Below are 6,000 nucleotides of genomic sequence, written 5' to 3'. Positions count from 1 at the left end.
CTCCAGCCCCTATACAGAAACAGTTTCTAGGGAATCGATGGCATATACCTCTGTTGCCTTGAATTAAGGAAAATTGCAAACTCTTCCAAAGTAAGAAACCTAGGGTAGTATTCCTATTAATTAGGCTACTCTCCCCTCTAGCTACTCCAGAAATATGATATTAGATTTAAAAATTCCACTTGCCTAAATTTCACACAATTCCATTCAGAGACCAGTGGGGGAAAGATGCTGCTTCTGCCTTACTTCGCAGCAAGGTCCTTTTTTGCAGGCAAGTACCTTGTATCAAGGCTACTCAGCTGCTTTTCCCTTCTCTTTGAGCCTCACCAAGTCACCTTGTCTGCCATCTTGATGGCATTCACTATTTAACATGGGAACCATTTAACTTAGTTGTCTTTTCCCATCTCATCAGTTCTGGCTTCTTAACTTCTGTTGAGATGGCTGTTGCTTGACAGCAAGAGGCAGAGGCAGCCTACCTGTCTTATGGAAAACAGCTAACTGTTGAGAGGCAGTATGATGGATTCAGTGAAAAGAATTCTGGCTTTGTCAATTTTTAAAAGTTCCTATTGTGTTTTCTTTTTTGAAAAATGTTTAACATTTATTTTTCTTAATTTTAAGTTCTGAATTCTCTCCCTTCATCCATTCTCTCTCCTACCTTTTGAGAGGACAAACAATTTGATACTATTCATGTGAAGTCATGCAAAACAGATTTCTATATTAGCAGTATTGGAAAAAGAAAAGAAAAATCCGTATGCTTCAATCTGTACTCAAAGTTCTCTCTCTGGAGGTGGGTAGCATTTTTGATCATGAGTTCTTTAGAATTGTCATGGATCATCATATTGATCAGTGTCTTTCACAGTTGATCATTGCTACAACATTACTGTTACTGTGTTACAACATTCTCCTGGTTCTGCTCACTTCACTTTGCATCAGTTCATATAGGTCTTCCCAGGTTTTTCTGAAACCTTGCTCCTTGTCATTTCTTATAACACAATAATGTTTCTTAGCCTCTCCAGGCTGCAGTTTCCTTGTCTGCAAAATGACGAAGCTGGACTAAAATTCTTCTGAGGTTGCTCTTGGGGGAGCATAAAACCTGAGGAGGAAGAGCTGAGCTCTGTTAACTGCTATGAATTGTAGAGTCCACAATAGATGATCAAACTTTTATTTCTTCTGGTTTTATGAACTAAAGGGTTGGGGGACAAGAAGCATAGCAGAAGTACAACAGCTTCCTTTTCTTTCTGTTCCTCAAAAGCCTCTCTCCCCCCCAAAAAAGACCACAGACATTTCATGTCTACTGGATTATCCTTTTCATACCTGGCTCACTTCTGTGCTCGGTTGGCCTTTTCTTTCCTCAGAACACAAATGCTACTTTCCTTGTCTCATGTGCCTATAGCAGTTCTCTCTGGGCACCACCCGAGAGTGCTCTGTGTGAATCTGCCTGCCTTTGGGGTAGGCACGTGTGTGGCTCTGACTCATTGCCCAACAATGTGCCTCCTTGACCTTTCCACCCTTACCCTTCTTCACTGTGCCCAAGGCCATAGGCAGCACATACTTCCTAAATGATGAGAGAGGCATTTGACTCTTTGTTTACACCATGATAGGTGGGTGAGATGAATACCTTCTTCTTGTCCCAGATAATGCTTAGTCTATTCAAATAAACATGAACATAACCTCTGTGTATATTAACAAATGCTATAAGAATATATAACTTGCTTCTATTTTTGTGTAATCATTATCTGGAAATGATGTGTTTTTTTAACTGCTGATTAATAAACTTAACAAAAATACAGCCTTTTCCCCTAATTTGAGTTTTGATGCATTTACAATGGTAAGGTTCAAAGGCCAAGACTGCCAATAGTTCACCGGGATCCTGGGGAGGGAGAAGGAGTGTGCTGAAGTGGAAAGTATGGAGTCAGGGGCCCCAGGTTCAAATCTAACCTCTGCTACCGCCAAATACGATCTCGGGCAAATCATCTCAACTCTTGTAAAATGAGAAGTTGGAGTTGAGGGGGCATAATAAATAGAAATCAAATGCAGTGCTGCTATTATCCATTCTACTCAGGAATTTAATAATAGTAACAGCTACTGCTTTAATGTTTACAAAGCTTTTCACAAATATTACTTCATTTTATCCTCAGAACAGCCCCGGGAGGTAAGTTATTATCCTCATTTTATAGATGAGGAAACTGAGGCAGACAGGTTAAATGACTTGTCCCGGGTCACATAGCAGTTGAGTGAGGCCAGATTTGAACTCAGATCTTCCTGATTCCAGATCCAGAGCCCTATCCACTGAGGCAGTCACCTGGCTGCCTAAATTAACCAGTCTTTCTCATAGCATTGGGCAATACTCTAACAAGGCGTAATGGACAGCCACAATTTGGGGTTGGAAGACAATTTTTCCAGAGATAAGGCAAAGGACTGAATACTGGAAATCTGAGACTAGCCAGGGATGAGCCCTCCAATCAGCTAGCTCTCCCTGACTCTTCTTAATTAAGCACAGGCTTTGACTGCCCAGCTCCAAACGGGTCTAGCCAAGAGGTTCTTGACCTATGGTCTATGAACTGTTTTCTTCCTTTTTGGATAACTGTTTCAATATAAGTGGCTTCTTTTGTAAACCTGTATACTTCACTTATTTTAAAAACTTTCTGAGAAGGGAGCCACCAAGCTTTCTAAGAACCCCATAGACCCAGGGGTCCTAGCCTATCAATGGTATATGATTCCACCCAGTAAGAGAATTTTTCTGACCCGTTGACTTCGTGTGCCACCAGGAGCCACTCTCCTAAGCCTTGGCCACCGCATCCCGGTGACCAATACCAGACAGGTAAGCACGCACAAGTCTCCTAAACGCCCACTGCTGCTATTCTGCTAAGTAATCCATAGCAGATAACTTTGGCAGGGTAGGTGGGATGGGGTGGGGAGAAGGTAATTCTGTGCTGGCCTGAGTCCAGCGCTTATACTGGATGAGCCTGTTAAGTGCAAGACACTAACCTCAGCACCAGAGATACAAAAATGGAGAGCAGTAGACCTTGACTTCAAGGAGTTAAATAGTCCAACGATGGAGTGGGGAAAGATTTGTATGTGAGTGTGAGAGAAGTGGGCAGCGAGGTGGTACAATGGATAGAGTGCAGGGCCTGGAGTCAGGAAGGCTTCTCTTCTTGAGTTCAGATCTGGCCTCAGACACTCACTAGATGTGTGACCCTGGGCAAGTCACTTAACCCTGTTTGCCTCAATTTCCTCATCTGTAAAATGCGCTGGAGAAGAAAATAGCAAACCACTCTAATATCTTTGCCAAGAAAAACTCAAATGGAGTCACAAAGAGTTGAACGCAACTGAGAAAATAACAGTAAAAATGAGGGGCAGTCTGCATAGTGGCTGGAGAGCTTGCCTGGGTTCAAGGCCTGCCTCTGACACCAACTGGTTGGCTGTGTAGCCCTGGGCAAATCACTCAACCTCTCTGTGCTCTAGGCAAGTCTCGTAGACTATTGAGTTGCAGAGAAGTTCCTAGCCTACAGTGGTAGAGGAAGTTCCTTGGTGAGCTCCCTTCAACACTGAAACCACAGGTCTAGTCCCTATTCCTACATGCAATATATGATAAGAAAATACCTTATAATAAGGGCAAAGGAAAGAAATAGAGGGCGCTTTCAAATGGAAGAAATACTATTCATCCTTCGTTTTTGAAGAGAACCAATGACATCATGGCACTGTCTCAGCTTGGCCATGAATTGTATTTAAGTGAGGCAGAGTTGCACAAAGTCGCCAACCTCACTCTCTCTTCCAGAGTCTTCAAAGTCCAGTGACAAGACAAAAGTCAAGGCAAGCGGTGATGGTCTGGGATGCAGTGGATGACCTTGGCGTCTTCTTTCTCTGACCAAGCTCTAAGTGCTCCACAGCACACAGCTGTCTTCATGGCCATTGGAACGAACTGTTCTCATCTGCCCATTCTGCTGGGGGAAGTCTTCACACACTTGGGGGAGACATCCCCCTAACTCACTGACAGATTTGAGGCCTGTTGAGGCCTGGGTTTAGTCCATCTGCCAGGATGCTTTGTGGACTAGGAGATGACATCTGAGCTGGGCTTTGGAAGAAGAGAATTTCAAAGGGTGGAGATGTGAAGGAAGAATGGTTCAGACAGGAAATTCCTGGAGGTAGGAATGAATAGATGAACAAATAAAATAATCATTAAGCACTTACTACGTACAAAACACTGTGCTAAGTGCTGGGGATACAAATAGAGAAGTAACACAACCCCTACTCTCCAAGAGCTCCACTCTAACAGGGGAAGCAATTCATAGGGAAGGCACCAGCCACAAGTGAGATGGAAAAACCCCACAGGACTTAGGGTGCAGGAGCAAAACAGATGTTAACACATCTTTAGTCTTTCCCACCACAGTCTGAAGCTGAGCCATTTGATCATGCCATGGACTTTGTGGACAAGAGCTTTCTTTTGGGGGTCTTAAAAGATGTGGCTGTAACACCTGCAGAAGCAGTGGCCAGGCTGCATCTCCATAGGGCTTGCTTCCCAGCATGGTAACTGTGGACACTGGGCTGGAAGCACTGCTATTCCCAAGGCTTGTGGGTTCAGAATCCTGGGCTGTCCCATCAGGGTCTGAGGGGAGATCGTGGTCAAGGAGGTGGTAGTTGTATGCCAGGTCTGTGCCTGGAACAAGCTGCCTCCTATATCTCTCTCAGGGTACCCCATTGCTTCAGCTAGGCTAGCTTGCCTGCCCCGTGTGTGTGGCAGCTAGTTAGCAGTTGGTGGAGATGTCTGGCTCCTTCTCCACCAGAGCGGCCACATGGGATGATGGCTGTAAAGTAGGGGTTGGAAGCAGGACCAGTCATCTGGGTGAAGGGTGCTGTCTCTCCAGGCTTTTGTGTCTATCTGCCTGTTGGTAGGGCTCTTCTCCACCATAATTTCTCCCCCTCAATGGTGGCTTTGCTTTTCCTTCTTTATACTCGAATCTTTACCGATCTAGTCCACTTCCATGGCTTCATTGATGATTTTTTTTCCAATTCAGATTTTATTTCATGTCAGAAGATATAACAAGTGTGATTGAATTTAATTGAAACTCTAAACAAAATGTGTTTTTTAAAATAGTTATTAATGCAACTTCATGCAAGGAAATGAATAAGGTACTGCAGGCTATTTCGTTGACCGTTTTACCTTGTATTATGGCAGTTCCTTGATGATTTCTATTCAGATGTCTAGGTATATATACACTCTCCTTACTGAGCCTGAGTTGATGTCTCACTGTGCCCTCTCCAGACCATCACCACTACCTTAACCACCATCTGTCTTAAGACAGATGGGACAGACAGCCCAGGATCCTGAACTCCAGAGCCTTGGGAATAGCAGCATCCCCCAAACCACCAGACCTGCTTCTAGCCCAGCCCTCACCTCTTCCCAGCTCCTCTATTCCTGGTGATGGCACAGCCATCCCTCTGGTCTTCTGGGTTGGAAACTTCCAAGCCCCACCCCCACCCCCTTTCCACTCTCCATCACATTCATTTCAGTCAGTCCTTGGGTATTCATCAGTCTTGCTTACTGTGTGCCAAGCACTGTGCTAAGTTCATATCCGATCAACTGCAGGTCTTCTCCCTTCTCTGTCCCCACTTGCTCAGCCATTCTTCAGTCTAAGCCTTCACTGTCTCTTGCCCAGACTTTTGCGATGACCTCCCCCTAGGTCAGTTCATCTCTTCTCATCTTTAATACAGCCTCCACACAGCTGCCAAGCTGATATTCCTAAAGTACAGGTCTGACTATGTCACTCTTCTGCTCAAGAAACTCCAGTGATTCCTTATTAGAGTGAAAAAAAATGCAACACAATAGTAAATTCCTTGGTTTGGGTATTTAAAGCCCTCTAAAATCCTGTAGGCCTCCAGGCTGCCTTTCAAGCTTTACTGAACATTACTCCCCCTTCATATATTCCACATGCCAGCCAATTTCCCATTTTCAATAGATATTCCCTATTTCCTATCTCCACACCTTTCTACACACTGTCCTCC

The sequence above is a fragment of the Trichosurus vulpecula genome, chromosome 8 (genome assembly GCF_011100635.1).
Source record: "Trichosurus vulpecula isolate mTriVul1 chromosome 8, mTriVul1.pri, whole genome shotgun sequence".
Taxonomy (NCBI): Eukaryota; Metazoa; Chordata; class Mammalia; order Diprotodontia; family Phalangeridae; genus Trichosurus; species Trichosurus vulpecula.
Note: the sequence above shows the minus strand (reverse complement) of the source record.